Source organism: Taudactylus pleione, unplaced genomic scaffold (assembly GCF_031769625.1).
Source record: "Taudactylus pleione unplaced genomic scaffold, aTauple2 ptg000145l, whole genome shotgun sequence".
Classification (NCBI taxonomy): domain Eukaryota; kingdom Metazoa; phylum Chordata; class Amphibia; order Anura; family Myobatrachidae; genus Taudactylus; species Taudactylus pleione.
In genome coordinates this window covers 3963207-3988299 of record NW_028284547.1, presented here as the reverse complement: position 1 = coordinate 3988299, position 25093 = coordinate 3963207, and the positions used below count along the sequence as shown (strand labels likewise).

The following is a 25093-nucleotide window of genomic DNA, read 5'->3' as shown; positions in this document are numbered from 1 at the left end:
ATGCGGAAATCCCATAGACATTGTTTCCTGTGGATGGGGAGGAATTGGGCACTGTGAGGAACACTGCACTGTGCTATGTCACAGCCAAACTATGCCGATGCAGGGGAGAAAGGGAATGGGTATGTAATGCCAGCTGTCATGATGCCTCCTGTCAAAATACAGACAGCGGCATCCTGATGGTTGGTATGCCAACAGGGGTCTGGTAAGTATACTTACCTTCTCCCCTAATCCTCCACACCCCACACCATAACCCTTAACCCTACTCCCCTTAGTACCTACCCCCAAACCTAACACCACTTTTGTACCTAAACCTCCCCCCTCGCAGTTAACAGCTACCCTGGTTCAGGCTGGCGTCTGTCTGTGTACCGGTATCGGGATTAAGATAGGCGCCTGTATTTCAACGCCTATCTTAAGTCCCGTGTCGGACTTCCAGCGTCGGGATTCAGACGGGCGGCATGCTGTCCGCCAGTCTACTAACTACATCCCAGGATAAAGCTGTACATGTAAAGTGGTAGCAGTATACAGAGCTCCGGGCAATGGATGGTGTGTAAGAAAATATAGGGTTATGGTTAGACTTACCTAGATAACTCCTTTTCTTCGAGGTCCATAGGGATACCATGGGGATATTATGGTTGGAAGACCAGGCAATAAACAGTTGAAGCTTTGGCTCCCAGAATGCCCTGGGTCGTCTACCATATATACCCCGCCCCTAGCCATAGGACTTCAGTTTAGTTAACAAGCCTAAAGGCAGGAGAAGGAAGAACAATTGTACACCAGAAATACTCTTACAGAGGATGAGGGAATCTGTAGCTGAAGAAAATCACCCAATGAAGCCAAGTACATTAGGGTGGGTGCCCTGTGGATCTCGTAGAAAAGGAGTTATCTAGGTAAGTCTACCATAACTCTATATTTTTTCTTTGGGGTCTATAGGGATCCACAGGGATACTATGGGGATGTCCTAAAGCAATTCCCCTAGGGTGGGGGACGCTCCTGAGCAGAAAGGAGTACTCATTGCCCAAAGGAAGCATTCTGGGATACAAAAGTATCAAAGGTATAAAACCTAAGAAAAGTGTGGACAGAAGACCACGTGGCTGCCTTGCACAATTGTTCAGCAGAGGCACCACGGCTGAATGCCCATGATGGCCTTACAGACCGAGTGGAATGTGCTGTCACTGTGCTTGGGACAGGAAGATCAGCCTGTGTGTACACCTGAGAGATAGTTATGCATAGCCATATCGCCAGTCTGCTTATTAGCTGGCCATCCTCGTTTATGAAAACCATATCACACAAAAAGAAAATCTGATTTTGTAACAGAATTCGTAGTGCACAAACTACATCCAGGGAGGCTTCACCGTCTGGAGCCTAAAAATCTGGAACAATTTCTTCATTCACATAAAAACGGGACACTACTTTAGGAAAGTAACCCTCCCTTGTACGAAGAACAGCTTTATCCTGGTGAAAAATCAAAAAATGGGGAGCGACAAGAGAGCGCTGCCAAATCAGAGACTGCGAGCAGAAGAGATAGCAAAGACACTTTTTCTTCTTGCTGTCAACCACTTCAAATCTACTGAGTCGAAAGGATCAAATAGGGAAGCTTGTAACCCCGTAAGAACCAAAGACAAATCCCACGGTGCTACCGGTGGAACAAAAGGAGGATGAACTCGCAAAACTCCTTGTGAAAAAATTCTAGCATCTGGTAATAAAGCAATCTCCTTCTGGAGCCAGACTGATAGTGCTAAAACCTGCACTCCTCAAAGTGGCCAGGCGGAGACCACTGTCTAACCCTGCCTGCAAAAACACCTTAGGATCATATTCCGTATGGGAACGCCACTGACCAAAAGAATGCCAAACTCTGTAATAGATGCGGGCAGAAGCAGGCTTCCGTGCCCTAAGCATCGTTTGAATTACAGAACTGGAAAATCCCTTCACTTTTAAGATGGAAGATTCAAGATGTTGGCAGGGACCCTGCGTTAGCAGATCCTGCCACAAAGAAAGAGGATACGTACTGTCTACAGACAGATTCTGTATGTCTTGAACCAATGATGTCTGGGCCAAGCCGGAGCCACCAGTATTACTGTTCTGCCTTTAATTTTTTAAAAGAGAACTCTTGGGAACAGGGAAATTGGAGGAAAGTGATACGCCAACTTGAAGTCCCATCTTACTGCCAGTGCGTTCATGAAGGCTGCTAATGGGTCTCTGTACCTGGCCCTGTACCTGGGGACCTTGTGTTTGTGGCGTGACACCATGAAATCTATCTCTGGTAGACCCCATTTACCAGGAGCTGAGACACTCAAGAATGGAGAGCACTCTCCACAATGTATGTCCTGGTGACTTAGGAAGTCTGCTACCCAATTGAGTACTCCCGTAATGAATATTGTCGAGATGGCCGGAAGATGACGTTCTGCCCTAATGAGAACCCAGTAGATGGAGTCGCAGTACGTGCGTCTTGACACGGACACTTGGTACTGCCAACTCAAAAAACATAAAAAAGCTCAGGACTGCCTGAGCAGACCCGTTGCAAAGGTGCGTCTGAATCCTGCCGCACCAAATGAACAAACAAGTCCTATGGCTAGGGGTGGGGTATATATGGAGGACCCAGGGCATTCTAGGAGCCAAAGCTTTAACTGGTTCCTGGTCATCCAACCATAATATCCCCATGATATCCCTGTTGATGCCTATGGACCCCAAAGAATATACATAATATGGGGAAATATACATACAGTATGAAGTTCTCTCTCCCACCATGACGGTGGAAGGATATGAACGTGGTGGGTAAAATAAAGATGGAGAAATATTTTATTACTGGATGCTACATATTGTAGGGAAAGGACTCATCCATATAAGCAGTTTCTCAAGCTGTTAATACACTGTGAACCACGGAAATGGGGTAGCAAAGAAACCCACTAACCTATATACTCTACCGCCTGTGCGGTAGTAATACATCGGATTAGGAACAATGACATAAGATGGCCAAGCTGTTTAGGGCAGGTAGATTGGTTTAGTCTGAGTTGTTCCTCTGGAGGACAGGTGAAAATGAAAAAGAGCAGCCAGCAGTAAACGTGCGAAAAGATACTTGTCATGCAATCGTATTAGCTGCTGTTTTCATGGCTGTGAATTCTACATAGAATTTAGACGTGAAAAGTTTTCACTACCTCCTCAGCAGGTGAAACGTTGGGGAAAATCACTATTTTAAGGTAAAATGTCAGGACTTGGTTCAGAACCACTGGGACACCCTCCTTAAATGACTAATTAGGTAAAAATATATATTTTTTAATTAGCTTAATTTGGCAAATGACATGTCAGTGTTGGGGTGAAAGAGTACAAAGTGCAGGAAAATGGGTTAATCGATGTGGGACAGGTATATGGGGGTGCTGTATGAGTGGGACAGGTATATGGGGGTGCTGTATGGCTGGGACAGGTATATGGGGGTGCTGTATGACGGACAGGTATATGGAGGTGCTGTATGAATGGGACAGGTATATGGGGGTGCTGTATGACTGGGACAGGTATATGTGGGTGCTGTATGACTGGGACAGGTATATGGGGTGCTGTATGACTGGGACAGGTATATGGGTGTGCTGTATGACTGGGACAGGTATATGGGGGTGCTGTAAGAATGGGAGAGGTGTTTTTCAGATTGCAAGTGGATGCCAGAGGCATATTTTGAAGGTTTAAATTACACAAATATATACTTATAGGCATCAAAAGAAGTTTGCAGAATAAAAAAAACTTGCTTTCCTGCATTTTTGCACTGTTTTAGATACATACATATAATAGCCATTTGGCACAATTTAAGAACCCCAAATACTTTTATTATGGCCACTAATACACTTCTATACTGTTCTCCTATATCATTTTGACTTTTCTGGGGGTGTACAGGGTGATTTCCCCATTTTACCCTATACTTATTGCGGGTAAAACCAGGAATAATTATCGCGCAAATGCCGCATTGCAATTTTTAGAATTGAATTGTAAAAAAAAAAAAAAAAGAGCCGATACAGGCGAAAAGCGATATCACGCGAAGCATCCAATAACTTAACTTGCAAAACCTTATCGCATTATCATGGCTAATTGAAGCCCCCCCGTGTATCTTTCCTGTTACTGAGCAATCCCTGATTGGCAGGAAGACCCTGTGTTTACATTTCACCACCAGCTATAAGGAAACAAATAATCCATTTGCTGAATGTTACTAATGATAAATGATTAAAGTTTTTATTATTCTTTGCCACATTGTCATTATTACATGATCACCTAAGTATTTCTCCTGTTTCTATCTTCTAAAATGTAGAACCAAATTGTTTTATTCATTCCATACAAACTAAACCAGAATCACATTTATCCAGATCAGTTTTTATTCAACAAGTGTTATGGGGACAGCAGCTAGTAACATAATTGGTTATTACACGGATTATTTTAACACAGTCCTTCAGTCTACATGTAGCACTGATCTGTCTCAGTTGATCACTATGTACTACATCTTAGTATTGTGTATACTTTTACTGTGATACTAGTTGAAAAGAAAGTATTGTGCCAGTGTCCTCACATAGAGGTAAATAGAAAATTGCAATGCATGGCAAATTAAAGATTCTCATTACAAAAAAAAAGTCAACGTTTCAATATATTTAGGTCATCATAATCACAATATGAACTAAATATATCGAAATAACAGTTGTTTGCATGAGATTCTTTATGATGCCATGAGTGCCCCAACTTGTAATTTTATTATATAGATATATCATCCCTTTAAACCAGGACACTCATGAATTACACAGGTTCTGTTGCTGACTTCAAGCCTGGATTTCACCTGTTTTTAATAAACCATATAACCTGTGTAATCCATGAGCGTCCTGGTTTAAAATGATATGGTATATATTATATATATATATATATATATATATATATAAATAAAATAAGATGTCCTGACTCATCAACACCCAGCCAAAACCCCTAGAAATATGAAAATCGGGGAGTATATTCCTTCCATGATATATTTGCCCAATAAGAAGGGAATTATTTGAATTTCGACTCCTAAGGGGACAAAAGGGGCTAAAATGTTTCCTCCCCCTGTGCAATGTCCTGACTGGCTCATCGTGGCTGCAGCACAATTTAGAATTCAAGCACCAACTGTCACCCCAAACATCACTGGCAGTTGGTGTGGTTCTCCTATTTGAATAGTGAGGGAAGGGAATCTGTTACTACAGAGGAGAAAAATGTGTTACTACAGCAGGTGAGGGAGTGGAATATGTTACTACAGGGGTGTGCGGGAAATGAGTTACTACAGCTGAGGACGTGATTGAATTTCTACATAGGTGAGGGAGGGGAATGCCGAATGTGACACCACTGGGGAGGGAGGGAAATGTGTTAGTACACAGGTAAGGGAAGGTAATGTCTTACTATAGCGGTGTTGCATTACTATAGAAGTGAAGGATTATTGTGTTATTGGCGTGGCGAGACGGAAATTGAAACCGTAAATATCTAACGCCTTAAGGGAAACCAGGTACATAACCTAGTAATACATATGCCCAGATTTACCAACAAGTGATATTCTTGTTATCAATCCTAGAAGTATTCTCTTAAGAGCGAGCCGCACTAATGGTAAATATATTAAGCAGCTCTGAGAATTTTGTGGTACTCTTGTAAACATGTAAGCAGTGCACTGTGTATAAATGTTTTAAAGAGAGAAAAACATGAATTGTCAAATGCAATACAGTATTGCATTTGACAATTCATTTTTACTTTCTATTTAAAACACAGCAATCTGCTTACTTAAATGGTGCTCCAAACAATCAGCACCTGTCATATTGCAAACACGTGAATGTTAGGAGCTGAGTGGTTAGAGCACTATTTAAGATTAGTAACGAGTGATAAGAATATTATATCGTTGTTAAATCTGGGCCATAGTATTCAGATTAGAGGGAGGTGAGGCAGCAACTGTCAGGTATAAGGGACATAAGGAGGTATGAGAACAAACAAAGAAGGAAAAACTCTGATGTGAGCACTCTTGAAAATAAATGTATTAAAACATAACTTTTATTAAATTACCTATAAAATAGATTATCTAAATGCCAGCAAATATATAAATCTTTAAATGATGGTACAAATAAGACAGGGATACTAATTACACGGAGACATAGATCAAAGGAAAATTGAAAAAATTCTGAGACAGTGATATAGATGCTGATATAGGGATATGCACTAATAGATAAAATCACCCACTACAGCTCCACATTGAATCATGAAATGAATAGTTACTACATAAATATGTGGCAAAATATAGAAAAAAAAAAAACAACAACATAAACTCTATACCAAAAACCTTTGGTGTCCTATATAGAGAGCAAGTTGGTATTGTTAAAAAACAGCACACACTAAAATTACCTCAAAGAGGAAGTAACAGAATAGTCAGGGAATAGAATATGCTGCTGATGACTCTGCTGCGTCCCACCTAACCCTAAGGTCATCTATGGGAAAACTGCAGGGCTACCTGCATGCAATGATCCTTGGAAACAACAGAGTGAATGATACGTTACTCAGGTAAGCCTTCATGCCCCTGGGCGTCTCGCTGGTGTATAGGACGCACAAGAGAAGACCAATCTTCTGAGTTAGTATTCAGTCAGAGAAATAGAATAGTGATAGGCTCATAAAGAAATCTCTAGGTACACGTATAAGTATTAAAAATCAACAGAACTCAAAAAATAAGAGATAAAGGAATAGTTAGGGAAAAGGACCAATACTACCAGTTCTACCACAACCCACTTGTTCCAGTTGCCATAGGTGGGAAGTGTGACATAAAAGGACGGTAAACCCTTTAAAAAAAAAGAAAATGAGTGGTACGTTACTCAGGTGTTCCTTTCTGCTTTCAGGTGTCATACCATAAGCATAGGACACCTGATGAGAGATATGGGATTATTTGTATACTGCATATTATTATATGCGCCTTCAAACTATGTGGATGAGGATTTATATTTAAATTGTGATCTATGCCATTACATTCAATGAATGGAGGGTACAGTCTTAAATGTGATACATATGCTTTACCATATATATTTTTCTACCACAAGACTACACTTGTCTAAATAGATGTGTCTGATTAGTTGTTAGTACCTGCATACATGTGAATGACTAGATGCAGATCTAATATACAGGAAAATATGAGGCAGCACACATACTATTGTAATTAGCAGCTTATTATTAACTTGGAATCTCACATATGAGATTGATCATAAATGCATAGATACTATTACGTGCATACTCTGGCACATTATGTGCAGCACATGCTTCATTTGATTTATATTCTGTGTGAATAATCTATGCTAATTTATGTAATTTAGTTCTTACTATTCTATCCCTCTTATATGATTAGATACAATCTCAGGCTAATACTTCTCTCATCAGGTGTCCTATGCTTATGGTATGACACCTGAAAGCAGAAAGGAACACCTGAGTAACGTACCACTCATTTTCTTTTTTTCTAAAGGGTTTACCGTCCTTCTATGTCACACTTCCCACCTATGGCAATTGGAACAAGTGGGTTGTGGTAGAACTGGTAGTATTGGTCCTTTTCCCTAACTATTCCTTTATCTCTTATTTTTTGAGTTCTGTTGATTTTTAATACTTATACGTGTACCTAGAGATTTCTTTATGAGCCTATCACTATTCTATTTCTCTGATTGACTGAATACTAACTCAGAAGATTGGTCTTCTCTTGTGCGTCCTATACACCAGCGAGATGCCCAGGGGCATGAAGGCTTACCTGAGTAACGTATCATTCACTCTGTTGTTTCCAAGGATCATTGCATGCAGGTAGCCCTGTAGTTTTCCCATAGATGACCTTAGGGTTAGGTGGGACGCAGCAGAGTCATCAGCAGCATATTCTATTCCTGGACTACTCTGTTACTTCCTCTTTGAGGTAATTTAAGTGTGTGCTGTTTTTTAACAATACCAACTTGCTCTCTATATAGGACACCAAAGGTTTTTGGTATAGAGTTTATGTTGTTTTTTTTTTTTTTCTATATTTCGCCACATATTTATGTAGTAACTATTCATGTCATGATTCAATGTGGAGCTGTAGTGGGTGATTTTATTTATTAGTGCATATCTCTATATCAGCATCTATATCACTGTCTCAGAATTTTTTCAATTTTCCTTTGATTATGTCTCTGTGTAATTAGTATCCCTGTCTTCTTTGTACCATCATTTAAAGATTTATAGATTTGCTGACATTTAGATAATTTATTTTATAGGTAATTTAATAAAAGTTATGTTTTAATTAATACATTTATTTTCAAGAGTGTTCACATCACAGAGTTTTTCCTTCTTTGCTTGTTCTCACTACTTACCCTAACTCTAGTGAGCACCACCACCACCTTAGTGCATTTCCTTTTTTCAGGATCAGACACGTTATCATAGGAATAGTGGTTATTTATATATGAATACAGGTCTTATCTTCATTGGTCAGTGCGATGATATCGCCTTCCCCTCTTTCCTGTTATCTTATTAAATAAGGAGGTATAACAGAGAGACCATCCCAGGGGGAAATCGCCCCCAAGTCCTCTTGTCAAACCTGTCTTTATCAAGAATGAATAAAAATTTTCCCCCCTTGAAAACATATTGTGGTGATACAAGTTAACTTACTTAGGAAACACATGATACATTACACAGATCCTCAGTGACTCCTCATGTGATTAAGTGTCAACTTTCTAGTAAAACCCTCTCTTCATACACAGCATTTACATGTTTATTTCTCCTGTGTGAATACTCTGATGTCTAACAAGTTGTTTCTTCTCAATAAAACACTTGCTACATTCAGAGCATTTAAATGGTTTCTCTCCTGTGTGAATCATCTGGTGTTTAACAAGTTGTATCCTAAAGGAAAAACATTTGCTACATTCAGAACATGCATATGTGTTTTCTCCAGTGTGAATCCTCTGATGTACAACAAGTTGTTTCTTGTCGGTAAAACATTTGCCACATTCAGAGCATTTAAATGGTTTCTCTCCTGTGTGAATCATCTGGTGTTTAACAAGACTTGCCTTAATGGAAAAACGCTTGCTACATTCAGAACATGCAAATGGTTTCTCTCCTGTGTGAATCCTCAGATGACTAACAAGCTGTGACTTAAGGGAAAAACATTTGCTACATTCAGAACATGCATATGTGTTTTCTCCAGTGTGAATCCTCTGATGTACAACAAGTTGTTTCTTGCCAGTAAAACATTTACTGCATTCAGAACATGTAAATGGTTTCTCTCCTGTGTGAATCATCTGATGTGTAGTAAGTTTTGACTTACAGGAAAAACCCTTGCTACATTCAGAACATGCAAATGTATTTTCTCCTGTGTGAATCCTCTGATGCATAATAAGTTGTTTCTTGTCAGTAAAACACTTGCTACATTCAGAGCATTTAAATGCTTTCCTGTGTGACTCATCTGATGTGTAACAAGCTGTTGCTTGTAAGTAAAACAATCGCTACATTCAGAACATTTAAATGGTTTCTCTCCTGTATGAGTCATCTGATGTCTACGAAGATGAGACTTACTGGAAAAACATTTGCTGCATTCAGAACATTTAAATGGTTTTTCTCCTGTATGAATCCTCTCATGTCGAACAAGATGAGCCTTATGGAAAAAACACTTGCTGCATTCAGAACACTTAAAGGTCTTCAGTTCTGTGTGAAGCCTTTCATGCAAAAGACGACGTCTATTATGGGAAAAACATTTACCACATACAGCACATTTAAATGGTTTCTCTCCTGTGTGACTCCTCTGATGTCGTAGAAGCCGTGATTTGTGTGTAAAGCTTTTGTCGCACTCAGAGCACAGATGCGGTTTCTTTCCCGTGAGACTCATCGTGTATTAGATGAGAAACAAATGAGTTGTTGACTGTTCCTAATATACAGAAAATGAGAATAGTGTTTGTGAATCCAGCAGAGGTATAAGAGATGACGTCTGTAGTTGGCTTGATCAGAGAACAATGACCCTTTTCCACAATATCTTTCTATATTCTTAGTGGGAATCCTGCTCAATTGTCCTGTAAGAAAGATAACATGTAAAAGCATAAAGATTACCGGGGTAAGTCTACTTTTATGGCAGAAATGTTATATTACATAATTAACAGGTTGCCAGATCATCGCTTTAATAAGCAACACATGTATTACAAAAGGTTCTTTCTATAGAATGTACTTAATGATTGGTTGCTACGGGCAGCTTCTCCCCTGCTTGATACATTAATCCCCCCTAAGGCTGCGTACACACCTATAGATATATCTGTCCAATCTGTATGGTGGGAAGGAAAATCTGGCAATGTTGGGGAAACAATAACAATAGATTTTTGCTCCCAAACACTGGATTATGGACCAGATTGGACAGATATAGCTATAGGTGTGTACGCAGCCTTAGTCACTGACCATTGTTTTTTTTTATATTTGTATATATTGCCAAATTGCTAGGACTCCATTTCCAGTCACACGCGCAGCACAGCGACCTCTACACTCCTGCAGCAGATACTAATACTTATATAGTACACTAGCTGTTGCCCACATTGAAATCACTTCTGCACAAAAAATTTTTATTTGGGGTGTTCTAGTTTTATCGCTTTCCATAAGGGCCCTGTTGTGGGAGTGGCTCACTGACCAGCAATGCTAAACTGACTGATGGCAGCAACGCCTTCACCCACCACTTACACCAATGTCACTGTGTGCCCCATGCACAGACTGCTATGTAGTCTATCCTATACAAGCGCAGGTGGGAGCAAAGCACCTCCATCCCCCACCCCTTACCAACCATGAATGGTGTCACACCTATCTCTTGCATTGGTGATGATGTCAATACATTTTGTTACTGCTCAGCTTTAACTGGATGGATTCAGATGAGACAAAGTGCAGGTTATTCTAGGAGTTTCCACTACAAAATGATGCAGTTCTCATGAAAATCGGTTCAGGTTTTACACCAACATGGGACACACTACATTCTTATACTATAAGTATACATCTGGTCTATTAATGTTTCTATACAAATTGTATAATCCTCATACTGTGACCTTAGAATGTGCAGATGATACATTACTCACCCCCAGCACTGACTATAGATGGGTAACACATGCTACCGATCCTGTCACACCTACTGTCAGCTGATGCACCAGGATGCCACCATTATCTCTGCACACACCATGGGAATGGGGATAATGTGACCATCTTACTGTCACTCTGCTTAGTCTTGTGTGTAGAGGAAAAGGGCCGAAACAAGGAGTTTAGTCACCCGGTGCAAGGCAATTATTTGGCACCCCCCTCTATTATGTCAGGTACACGAATACCCACCTATACACCACACACACTAATGTCCCTTACACCATTATGGCCCCCACCCCGCAGTCGTTCACCTCATCCCCCTTCTCCGACTGCAGTCCAGCAGGTGTACATTTGAAGCCGCCCACCCTGTGGGCAGCCGCCGGTAGCCCTTCCTTGAGAGAAGTACAGCGCCAGCGCCCACCTCCATCATTTTAACGTGGTGCCGGTCGCGAGCCAATCTGAGCACGTGGAGCAGCAGCCGCTGATTAGTTCGCGACCAGCACCACATTATGATAAAAATGACTGCGCCGCTGTCACACAAGGGCTGCAGGTGGGGGGCACGTGCCCCCTAGCCCCAGCCCCCCACCACCCCTAGTTGCGACCCTGAGAAGAAACCGTGATCAATGTCATAAGAGATACCAGGCTTTTGTGGGATAAATAGGATATTTCTATGTAAGAGACATGGTTTGTTTAGAACTAGGGAATAGGGTAGATCAGAAAAGTTTGTTATATTAAGGAAAAATTAAGAAATTATTTGTATTATGAAATAAATATGCAGATGTTTGGCAGAGTATGTGTGAGCATTTGTCTCATGTCTGAGTGCATCAGGACAAGGGAGGCCAATCCCAAGATCAGGATTGGAGGGATCCCAGGATTTTGACCTAAAATTGGCCGGGATTGGAGTTTTTTTTTTTTTTTTTTTTTTAATGCCAGGCAGCACTGAGCACCTTCAGCAGATGGCCCAGACGCTGCCCAGGTCCCCCCGTACCCGGCGTTGCAGCTGCACGGTTGTGCGCAGCATGACATGATGGATTCCTGCAATAAAACCCACTAGAGATAGGTGTCAAATACCAGCCCCAGGAACTGAAGATGTTGACAAGGGATTAGGTGAGACTTCTCCAAGTTCAGGATCCAGCCGTGATCCTGAAGTACCTGAACCGCGCAATCCAGATACCTCTACAAATCAACCTTCATGGAGAGATCATCTAAATAATGATAGTGATTCCTTATCTGCGCAGCAAGCTTTCAAGACAGACATGACCTTGATGAAAAATGGAGGAGCTGTGGCAATACTGAACGGCAGAGCCTGAAATTGAAAGTGATCAGAGCCAAGAGCAAACCGAAGGAGGGAATGATAATCTGGCCAAATGGGCATGTAAATATACGCATCCCTGATGTCCAGAGAGGCCAAAAACTCATGCTGTGGATCACAGATCTGAGAGATTCCATCCAAAAATGATTCTCTCACAACCTGGTGTGAAGGCACAAAGATTGTTCGGCTTCCAAACCAGGAACAAGTTGGAGTAAAAGTTTGGGTATGTGATGCCGGCGCTTGGGATCACGGTGGTCAGAATACTGATGCCAGCATCCCGACAGAGTTAGCATAGAGACCAGTTGGTAGGTATCCTACATCCTCCCTCACTCGCACCCTAACCCTGCTTACTTACAGTCAGGATCCCGGCGCCGGGATTCTGATGCTGACGTTCTGAGAGCAGCCATCCCAACCGTCAGAATTATGACTGTGTCCCAGAGTAAAAAAACAGTTTCTGTTCCAGTGGAGGAACTGGAGAAATTACGCTCTCAGAGGAGGGAATTAATAGCCTGGGCTAATGCAACCCTTTTCTCTGCCTCCAGGCAAAGATCTGTGGTGACAAATTGCTGTGGTGGTGGACCTCTGAGGTTGATGTAACCCTTGGAAATGATGCCCAGCATCCAGGCATCTGAAGTCAACTCCACCCAATAGTCCCGGTACTTGAGCAGCTGCCCAACTGGCGACCGGACTGCGTGGAGATAAACTCTGTTAGGTGCTAGGCTTCTCCAGAGCCTTGACCTCTGAGCTGCAATTGGCACCAGAAAATCTGCCCCTAGGAACCGAACCCCTGCCAGGAAAGAAGCAGCCCCTGGCAGAATGACCTCTAGTGGACCCCGCAGTTTAGGAGCAGCCACCCGAATTAAAGTACTTTTCCCACTAGTAGCCTGGGCAATTATTAGAATTATTGTAGACTAACCTAGATAACTCCTTTTCTTCGAGGTCCATAGGATCCACATGGATAACATGGGGATATTATGGTTGGAGAGATCCAGGCACCAAACAGTTAAAGCTTCAGCTCCAGAGATGCCTCAGGTCCACCTCCATATATTCCTCACTACTAGCCATAGGCCTTCAGTTTAATTAACAAGCCTCCAGGCAGGAGAAGGAAAGAGGAGAAGGAAGAGTAACCATGCACCAGAAACACTCTTATACAAGATGAGGGAATCAGTGACCAAAATAAAAAATTACCCATGCAGCCAGGTGTGTCAGGGTGGGTGTCCTGTAGACCTCGAAGAAAAGGAGTTATCTAGGCAAGTCTACCATAACTCTAATTTTCTTCTTCTGGGTCCATAGGGATCCACATGGATAGCATGGGGATGTCCCAAAGCAGTTCCCCCTAGGGTGGTGGATGCTCCTGAGCAGAAAGGAGAACTCATTACCCAAAGGAAGCATCTGTTCAGCAGAGGCACCATGACTAAATGCCCACGATGGCCCTAAAGACCGAGCAGAATGTGCCCTAAAGACAGAGCAGAATGTCACCTTGTTTGGACCAGGGAGATCAGCCTATGTGTACATTTGAAAGATAGTCATGATTAGCCATATCACCAAAGTCTGCTCATTAGCTAGCCATCCTCGGTTGTGAAAACCATATAATACAAAAAGAGCATCTGATTTTGTAACAGAGTTTGTACGCTCCACATAAATACAGAAAGCACGAACTACATCCAGGGAGGCTTCACCTACAGAAAGATCTGGAGCCTGAAAAGCTGGAATAACAATTCCTTGATCCATTTGAATATGGGACAGTACCTTAGGAAGGTAACCCTTCCTTCTACGAAGAACAGCTTTATCCTGGTGAAAAATCAAAAATGGGCAGTGTCAAGAAAGCGCTGCCAAATCAGACTGCGAGCAGAAAAGATAGCGAGGAGGAAAAGTGTCTTCGCTGTCAACCATTTCAAATCTACAGAGTCCTGAGGTTCTAATGGGGGAGCTTGTAGCCCCTTAAGAACCAAAGACAAAACCCACAGTGCTATCTGTGGAACAAAAGGAGGCTAAATTTACAGAACTACTTGGAAAACAATTCTAACATCTGGTAATGAGGCAATCTTCCTCTAGAACCAGACTGATAGTGCAGAAACCTGCACACTTAAAGTGGCCAGGCAGAGACCACGGTCTAAACCCACCTGGAGAAAAGCCAGTACCCTGGAAATCCTGAACACCTTAGGATCATACTTCCTATGGAAACACCATCAACCAAAGTATGCCAAATGCTGTAATAGATGCGGGCAGAGGCAGGCTTTCGTGCCCTAAGCAGAACTGGAATACCCTTTGCTCTTAGGATGGAAAATTCAAGAGCCACACCGTCAAAGCCAGACTAGGTAAGTCCGGATACTGGAAGGGACCCTGCATTAGCAGATCCTGCCACAGAGGAAGAGGATACAGACTGTCTATTGATAGATTCTGTATGTCGGCAAATCAATGAGGTCTGGGCCATTACTGTTCCTCCTTCCTGCTTGAATTTCCTGAGGACTCTTGGGAGGAGGGAAATCAGAGGAAAGAGCTATGCCAGCGTGAAGTCCCAGTTTATGGCCAGTGCGTCCACTAAGGCTTCTGATGGGTCTTTAGACATGGACCAATACCTGGGGTCCTTGTGGTTGTGTTGTGACGCCATGAGATCTCTCCATTTGGGAGTATTTCAGCTCCTGGTAAACAAATGGGGCTACCAGAGAGAGACCACTCTCCGGCATGTATGTCCTGGCAACATAGGATGTCTGCTTCCCAATTGAGTACTCCCGGTATGAATATTGCCAATATGGCCGGAAGAAGACGTTCTGCCCAAATCAGAACCCTTGTCATTTCTTTTATGGCTGCATAACTTCTTGTGCCTGATTGAGGTAGGCCACTGTAGTTTCATTGTTGGACTAGATCTGCACTGGCATGCCCTGGAGCAGGTCCTGTGCCATGACAAGTGCTTTGGATACTCGCAGTTCCAGAATGTTTATTGGCAGATGACTTTCCTGTTCTGTCCATCTTCCCAGAAAGGTTTGATGACCTGTCACTGCCCCCATCCACGAAGACTGGCATCTGTGGTTAGACGCACCCAATTTGGGTATCCTTTGTTTAGTTGATCCTTTCTCAGCCACCACAGGAGGGAGTGACTAACCTCTGGCGCGAGAATGATCCTCTGGGACTTTATTAATGTTACTGTCTGTTCCACTTGGAAAAAAAAATCTAATTTTGCAGAGGCATGGAATGGAACAGTTTGTGCCTGAGAATCCAGAAGAGCTCCCAGATGTACCATCTGCTGTGTTGGAGAAAGTGATAATTTCTTCCAACTGATGATCCAGCTGTGCTTTTGTAGGCAGGCTATGGTCAGCTGAAGATGGCTCTGTAAAACAACCGGAGTCTGTGCCAATATCAGATGATCATCCAGATATGGCAGTATTCTGACTCCCTGCCGCCTGAGAAGGCAGTCATGACTGCCATTATTTTGGTAAACACCAGGGGAGTCGTAGATAGGCCAAAGGGTAGAGCCTGAAATTGAAAATGTTGCTGAAGGACAGCAAACCGTAAATATTGGTTGGATGGTATAATAGTAACATGCAGATATGCATCCTGAATGTCCAGGGAAACCATGTAATCCCCCGTCTCCATTACCAAAATAATTGATCGGAGAGTTTCCATGCGAAACTTGGGTACATGGATAAACCTGTTGAGGGTAGATTTAGTATAGGGCCGATAAACCCCATTCGGTTTCTGAAGCAGGAATAGATTGGAACAATAACCCTTTCCATGTTGCGACACAGGAACCGGAATTATTACCCCTGCCTTCAGCAGGGAGTGAATGGTTTCCTGAAGGGCCAAGGCTATGACCACATCTGATTGAGGATCTGTGTAAAAAAACTTCTGGGGAGGATGCCTCCTGAAAGTGAGGGCATACGCCTGAGAGACCACTAATCAGACTCAGGCATCTGTTGTTGGTTGACACCAATAATCTGCAAACTGAAGTCAGCCTCCCACCCTGGGAGCGCCCAGGAGGAGGCTCGCCCTATCAGGACGAGGGTTTGTCATCCAACTTAGAAGTTGTACGTCTTGCCGGCCCAGACATCTTAGTTTGTCTTGTCTTGCGAAAACTAGTCGGCTTAGAGGAAGACTGTTCCCTTGCCCATCCCTGGGGACAGAATGACCGAAAAGAAACCGGCCTAGACTTTATAGTTGCCGAAGATGGCAGACCTGCTGACTTTGAAGTTGCCACAGTAGCTATTATATTATCCAACTCTGCTTCAAAAAGTACCTTTCCATAGAAAGGTAAGACGTCCAGCGCCTTCTAATTTCCTGTATCAGCTTTCCAGGATCTTAACCAAAGGGCCCTGTACGCCACTATTGAAGCTGCTGATGCCTTAGAAGCTAAAATTTTAGCATCTACTGCAGCTCCTCCTAGATAGGAAGCCGCTTCCCGTATGTGGGAGATATTCATCATCTGTTCTCTGGTAGCATTTGGTAGAGAATCTTCCAATGCCCCCATCATCCATTCTTAAACAGCTTTGGCTACTTGGGCTCCAGCCATAGCTGGACGAGTAACAGCTCTAGACGATGAAAATATTGTTTTAAGGTGTGCTTAATTTTAATTTTTCTAAATTTGGAATCCTTCAGTGAAGATGCTGACGGAATAGGCAATGAAGCATTTCCGATCAAAAGCGTCACATGAGCATCCACAGTAGGAGGTACCTCCCACTTCGTATATACAGAACCTGGGAAAGGATAAAACGGATGTTATTCTTTTATTCACATAAAATAGTTTGTCCAGGTTACCCCATGCCTCATCCATAAGCTCAGTGAGCTGTTCAGATACAGGAAACTCCGTTTCCACTACCTTTCAGTGGTGATTAAACACTGGAGCCTTTTTACTATTAGCTGGTTCATCATTCTGAATATCTAGGATTGATTTTACCACCCTCACCAAAGAAGGAACATCCACTGTGGACGTATGGTCCTCCTCCCTCAAGCTAGACACTGGAGAAGAACCAGACGCATCATCTGATTCCTCTGATGATGCACCTGAATCCATATGTTGGGCAGACTGATAAAAGATAACTTGCGCTTAAGCACCTTAGTAACTGCCGGTCTGGTATCAACATTAGATGGTGCCATACACTGACTAGACTGGAAATAAACATCCATCCAGGAAGGATGCATAGGAGGTGCAAAAATGGCATACTGTGGTCACCCCATCCAAGGAGGCAGTGTGGGAGCAGCCATACAATCCACAACCTGCTTCATTACCTGGGACAAAGAGGATACCCAAGGTGGCTCTTGTCCAGAGACCGGTAAACTGGACTGGTGAGGTTGCTCTTTATAAACGGACAATACGCAAACCATCCTTTAAGTCCTGAGGGGACAAGCAGGCCATACATGCTTTACATGAAACCAGCACAGGGGCCTCCCCCTCCTATATCCCTTTATCGTTTGTCATGTTCAATAAAGGTAATAAATGCAATGCTATGTGACAGCCTGCACAAAATCTTAAAGAATGTTAAGTACTGAAAGGGTCATTCCGTGTCAAATCAACACACTGATTATACCTCACAAGCTCAGATTTTGTTAAAATTTGGTAAATGGAGAGTATAGGTGTAGTAGGTATTACCGCCGGCAGCATGACCGGCGGTTCAAAACCCGACAGCGGAAGCCCCCCGGCAGGGATGAAGATCCCAAACGTTAAAAGGTAAGTATTAACTAACCCTTTTCTACCCCCTAACCCTCCTTTAGGGGTACCTAACCCTAACCTCCCCCCAAGTGCCTAACCCCCCCTCTAAGTGCCTAAACCTAACCACTCCCTTCCCCGTAGCCTAACCCCAAGTCTCCTGGGTGGGTGCCTAACCCTAACCTCCCCCCCGGGGGTGTCTAACCCCCCCTTCCCCTAGCCCAACACTGACCTCCCGGGGGGGGTGCCTAACCCTAAGTCCCCCCCGGGAGCCCCTAATCCTCCCCACCCCGCGGCTGTCCGCACCCGGCTTATCTTCGATCAGTAAGCCGGGTGTCGGGCTCCCGGCGTAGGTCTAATGACAGGCGTCGGGATTTCGACGCCTGTCATTAGTACCTTCCCGAGATTAGAAAGTCGGGAAGCTGGCGGTCGGGATTTAGACCGTCGGCTTCCTGACTACATCCCGAGAGTATATATGCCGTCTAAGAAAAATACTAAATTATTTTGTAAAATCATGCCATTTCCAAATTATGTCAAGTTTTCAAAAATCTGTCAAAAATGCACAACCAGCATATTTTCAAATCGCGATAGCAGCTCTCCTAATTAAGCTAGAGAGCTGGGAGTGGTGTCATTTTACTGTGTTGTTTTTATACACTTTCCTATGATATGCAACACAAAAGGCTGTTTTTTTGATCATGATTATTTCAAAACGTGAGTCGCCTCTCTAGTTTAATTAGGAGAGCTGCTATGGTGATTTGAAAATATGCTGGTTGTGCGTTTTTGATAGATTTTCTGAAAACTTTACATATTTTGGAAACGGCATGAGATATTTAAAATAAAATTTAGTACTTTTCTTAGACTGCAAATATACGCTCCATATACCAAAATTGAACAAAATCTGAGCTGGGGAGTTAAAATATTAACAAAATGTGTTAGAAAGGGTCTGGTGCTGGTTATGGAATTTACAGTGGAACCCTATTCATTTTTTTCCTTTGTATTTCCAGAACCAGCATCGGATCAGAGCCCAGTGCTGGTTGCGCTAAATACAGGGGACCCCTATGTCGTTTGTCCCCTGTATTTTGGCAACCAGGCAGTAAAAAAAAAAAAAAAAAAAAGCCTGGGGCGATGTGTGTGTGTGTATATATATATATATATATATATATATATATATATATATATATACACACACACACACACACACACACACTTTTGCACCTTTATCCAGAGTGCCACACCTCTGCACTAATATATATATATATATATATATATATATATATATACACACACACACAGTATATCACATTCAACTTTGAACAGATGCATGGATGGATCTCACTAATACATCCATACATCTGTCATATTGATATAATTTTCTCAGGTGCATGCCCAGCGCTAGTGAGCCCTCTGTCACCCGCTAATGCCCCTGTACACTGCCCCACACCCCTTCACATCTGCAGCTCGCCCCCGTAGCCATCTCTCCCTCTGCACCCCCCAATACACATCCTGTGTGCTATCCCCCCCTCCACCTGCACTAGTGTGCCAATTTGCTGCCCTTCTCCCCTGCAGGTGGCTCAGTTAGCTCCTCCAAACCCTGATGGTTAATAAGTTATAAAAAAAAAAAACTATGAAATTGCATAGACAAAAAACCTTACGGTTTCACACGTCCCATTAAGGCTTCTTAGACATTATCTGAAATTTCACAAAACCTGCTGAATTTCTGCCACTCAAAAAAGCAATGAAATTCCCATCAGTAAGGCTGACGCCGTTCCTTGCGCAATACAGATATGTTATGTCATAGCACCCTGTGGTTAACAACAGATTCAGCACTCTCACAGAGGGAGATTGCGGCCAATCACAAAATGGTGGCGCTGCTAATAAACAGAATTGTGTGCTCATTGGAATACACACATGCAGTCTATGCAACTGAGGTCTGAGCAGTTATGTGGGGAACACACATCCCACTCAGCTCCCACAATCTTCCCATTCGGTCACCCCAAAAATCACAGAGGTCTAGGTACGGTAACAGATGGACCCCCTGCAGCCGCAGATGGGCTGCCATTACCGCCATAAGTTTGGTAAACACCCGAGGTGCAGTAGAGATGTCAAACGGTATAACCCGAAACTGGAGATGTTGTTGTAGTACAGCAAACCTGAGAAAAGGCTGGTGAGCCGAAGCAATCGGAATATGCAGGTATGCATCCTGAATATCCAGTGACACCATAAAATCCCCAGGTTCCATAGCCAGTATGATTGAGCCTAGGGTTTCCATCCTGAACCGAGGTACCGTGAGGAATTTGTTCAGGAACTTGAGATTGAGGATAGGTCGGAGGGCTCAGTTCGGTTTTTGAACCAGAAAAAGGCTGGAATAATAACTCGGAGTGTTTGTGTCCATAAGCGCTTCTAGAACCAATTATTCTGGCTGCGGGAGCTGCTAAAGGTATTGGAGGGAACCACCCTTGACTTATATGCTCGTTTGTGAATATTTGGTATACCTTTGCGCTCAAGCCTATAATGAATATGTTTAAATAAATGAGCTGTTGAAACAAAATGTCTTAAAGTTTGAATATTCTATTTTAATGTTACTATAGAATTTAACATACAGTATAGAAATGGTGTTATCACAGTGGAGTATGTTAGATAAACAATACAACTGTAGCAGCCGGCTATGTGTGTGTTTAGAGTTGGACAACATAGAACATGGCAGTACATGTGACTGAATGTATAGAGGGAAATGGGGGAGGGGTTGGTATGTGGAGTAGTGTGGAAAACACAGGTACAACAGTAAATAGTTGACTTTTTAACTTGTTGTGCAGCTGCAGTAGGAGCCTTCAGCATGTGTAATCACTGTGGCTTCACTTGGGTGTACCAAGATGGCCGTCGTTTGCGGGTGGTGGCGGGGGCCGGGTCCGGGGGGGAAGGAAGCCTGCGTTTTCTGCGGCCGGGATGCGGGGGAGAGGAGGTAGGGGATAAGTGGGCGTCAGCTGCGGACGGAACCAGAACCAGCACCGGGCTCCATCTAGCAGGGGGGTGACGCCACAGCCAGGGAGCCCTTTCACCCGGCCCCCCAGTCGAAGCATCACCCCTGACCGCTAGTCAGCCCAGGCTGGGGTTCCCTGGGGAGCTGGGGACCCCACCCTCCTGCTGGGGACCCCACCCTCCCAAAAAAGGGGTCCCCCTCTCCAGGGCACCCCAGGCTGATAGCCCGGGGCTATCCCCAGTGCCCCTGGGCAGTGGGTGCCGGGTTGATGGTGTAGTGTTGTGCAAGTAAAGTTAAAATATTGGCGTTTGCTGTGGAACTACAGTTCCCAGCAAGCCTCCCCCGCATGCTGGTACTTGGATAACCACAAGTATCAGCATGCGAGGAATTACGGGCCTGCTGGTAACGGTTGATAACACAATGTGTTTTGGATATCATTTATAAACCTTACTTATTATAAGATGAAATTAAATAATTCACACCAATACCAACTCTAAAGTAAATGACAATGTTTTACTTAAAAGCAAATTAATTATACATGTATTATTGTCAAAGCAGACTTATAACAAAAAAAAAAATAAGTTCAGCAGCAGTGACAAAATGATTATTTGCAATGCCTAGCATAGACTCACAAGGTGACAGTCAGCCAAGTTTATATTTACACCTCAGCGCCCCTGGGCTCTCTCGACCTACGATCGCTCCTGCTCAACCCGACTGACCGGCCCCTCCCCTCTTTGATCAATCTTTTACACTTTTTCTTTTGCTCAAACTACTGACATATTCTAAAATGGCGAATATTAATTAATTCAATATTCATGCGCACTAAACATTTCACTGATAATATGTTCTAATCATAACAAAACCTATAATCTCCTTTCTATGTTCTCAAAATTCTGGTGACTGTTTCTGCTGGACCAAGGCTATCCCGATTAGCTCCCTTCTTGTTTATACAGATTTGAGACCTACTGTCTCCTAGTTTGTTCATATTAAACTAACCCATTATTCTGTCTTGCTAAAAATGGTTTCCATCAGTAGTTTCTGTAGTTAATAACATCTATATAAACCTAAACACTACATCATTTAATATACCTTTAAATTATACAATATTAAACAATAATAACTGCTGCTTCAGACACACACCTGCCTACTTTAGAGAGAGGGTAGGACTCATCTCTAGGCCTGAGGCCATTCAACAAATGTTGTTCTCTGCAACTTACAACTAATATATACTCTAAATCAGGGGTCTTCAAACTTGGCCCTCCAGCTGCTGTGGAACTACACATCCCAGCATTCACTGCCATAGTTTTAGCATGCTGTTATATAAAAAAGGTGGCAGTGCATGCTGGGATGTGTAGTTCCACAGCAGCTGGAGGGCCAAGTTTGAAGACCCCTGCTCTAAATCATCTCTATATACTCTTAATTGCACTGAAAATAATAATGAAAGACATAAGCATGCATATATTCGTGAATTGCTGAAGGAATATGTACGGTCACATATTACGGCGTTATCACTGTAGTTCCACAGCAGAAGCAATATTAAAAAAAACACAACACACACACCATAGAAAAGTACAATTTTATTAAAACATACATGTACACACGCATGTACTCACACTATCTCACATACTCACCAATGTATCCCTGAAGCCAATCTGTCCTCTTCTCCAGTAGGTAATCCAATGGAGTACCTGTAATAAAAAATCCATACTCCCCTCCTCCTATGCGTGGCTCTGTCCTCTTCAGGCAATCCAGGGTCTTGGCAAAAAAAAAACAAATGCGAAATACCCGGACCCACGAACATTAACAGTGACCTCTAAGGACACTACTACCCGAATGAGAGCTCCTCCCGGCATTTCAGTTCAGAAATCCCAGTGCGGAGTGCTCATTGGCTGAGAGAGGCGAGCCTTCCGCCTCTCAGCCAATGAGCTGTTCTCACCATTGACTTCAATGGTGAGAACCGAGCGTGCCCTTTTCAAAGATGGCCGCTGCGAGCCAATCACGGCTCTTGACGTCATCGCCCCGCCCCTCGGCTGGCTTAAATACAGCCAGCGCAAGGTGCCGTCCAGTTAGTCGTCGGCCGGGAGGCAGCAGAGAAGAGCTGCCGAAGACAGAAGACGCAGTGGACGCCCTGGGGGAGAGGCAGCCATGAAAAAGAACTTAAAGGCTGCCGCCCCCCAGGTGAAAGTGCTGCTAAATCAAATATTTAAAAAACTGTGTGTTTGTTTTATTTTAATATTTCTTTTGCAGGGGTACTATAGGTACCAGCAGGCCCTTAGTGCCCCGTCTGCTGGTACTTGTGGTTCTCCAAGTGCCAGTGTGCGGGGATGCCTGTTGGGACCTGTAGTACTACTGCTGCAAAAGACAATATATTTTCATATGCACCACACAACACAATCAACCTGGCACCCACCACCCAGGTGTGCTGGGGTTAGCCCCGGGCCATCAGCCTGGGGTGCCCTGGAGAGGAGGACCCCTTTATTGGTGGGGGTGGGGGGGTGGGGGGTGGGGTATGGGAGTCCCCAGCTCCCCAGGGATCCCCGGCCTGGGCTGCCTAACGATCAGGGGTGATGCTGCGGATGGGGGGGCTGTGACATCATTCCCCCCACTAGAAAGAGTCCAGTGCTGGTTCTGGTAAATACAGGGAAACCCTACGCATTTTATCCCCCTGTATTTCCAGAATCAGGGCCGGCCCAGTACTGGTTGCGCTGAATACGGGGGACCCCTACGTCATTTGTCCCCTGTATTTAGCACAACCAGTACTGGGTCTTCAAAGCCTATTGCTGGTTGTTGGCTCTGGGGAGCGGGGCATGCTTTTTTTTTTCTCCATATTTACAGGTGCTCCATTGGACAGATTGGCTACAGGGATACATAGGTGAGTATGTGAGATAGTGTATGCATGTATGTTTTAATAAAATGTTACTTTTCTACGGTGTGTGTTGTGTGATTTTTAATATTACTTTTGCTGTGGAACTACAGGTACCAGCAGGCCCGTAATGCCAAGCATGTTGATACTTGTGGTTCTCCAAGTACCAGCATGCGTGGGAGGCCCAGGGGTGCTGGGGATAGCTCCGGCCTATCAGCCTCGGGGGCCCTGGAGAGGGGGACCGCTTTTTTTTTTTTTTTAGTCACCCCAGGAATCCTCAGCCTGGGCTGACTAGCGGCCAGGGATGATGCTTTGGCTGGGGGGGCCAGGTGAAAGGGCATCAGCCCCCACTAGAAAGGGTCCGGTGCTGTTTCTCGTAAATACGTGGGGACGCTACTACTCATTTTTTGCCCCTGTATTTTGAGAACCAGGGCCGGCTCGGAGCCCGGTGCTGGTTGCGCTGAATGCGGTGGACCCTTACATATGTCCCCCATATTTTGCCAACCAAGGCTAGTTCTGACTAGCCCGGTGCTGGTTGCGCTTAAGTACAGGGAACCAATACGTCATTTTTCCCCTGTATTTAAACACAACCAGGACTGGCAGTTAAAAGCCCGATGCTGGTTGTGTTTTTTTGTGTGTGTGGGGATGACTTTTTTTATTTTACACATTCAATTTTTAACATCGATGCGTAGTTGGATTTCAATGCTGCATTCGTGCATCTGTGACTTATTGATTTTATTTTCTCAGGTGCATGCGCACTACCAGTGAATCCTCTGTTGTCCACTGATGCCCCCGTTGCACTGCACCACTGCCACTGCTCTGCACCACCACTCCCCGCACGCCTACAGCCGTCTCGCACTCTGCACTTCCCAATCCACCTCCTGTGTGCTGTCCCCTCTTCCACCTGTGCTAATGTACCATTTTGTTGCCCTTCTCCCCTGCAGGTGGCCCAGTTTGTTCATCCAAACCCTGATAGTTAATACATTTTAAAAACGCTATGAAATTCCATAGACAAAAAAAAACCTTACGGTTTCACATGTCCCACTAAGGCTGCTTAGACATGATCTGTTTCACATGTCCCACTAAGGCTGCTTAGACATGATCTGAAAATTCACAAAACCTATTGAATTTCTGCCACTCAAACTGCAAAAAACAATGAAATTACGATCATTAAGTTTTACGCCTTAATGGACGTGTTCCTTGCGCAATACAGATATGGTATGCCATCACACCCTG

At 43.6% G+C, this 25093-nt stretch overlaps 1 pseudogene across 1 annotated transcript in view; it reads right to left on the bottom strand.

The window, feature by feature from the left end:
* The window catches only part of LOC148522636 (uncharacterized), a 764886-nt pseudogene that overhangs the window by 688277 nt on the left and 51516 nt on the right, over positions 1-25093 (bottom strand). The window contains exon 4 of the transcript XR_015878527.1: positions 8734-9842. The product of XR_015878527.1 is annotated as an uncharacterized LOC148522636 (transcript). The remainder of the gene's footprint in view (positions 1-8733; positions 9843-25093) is intronic.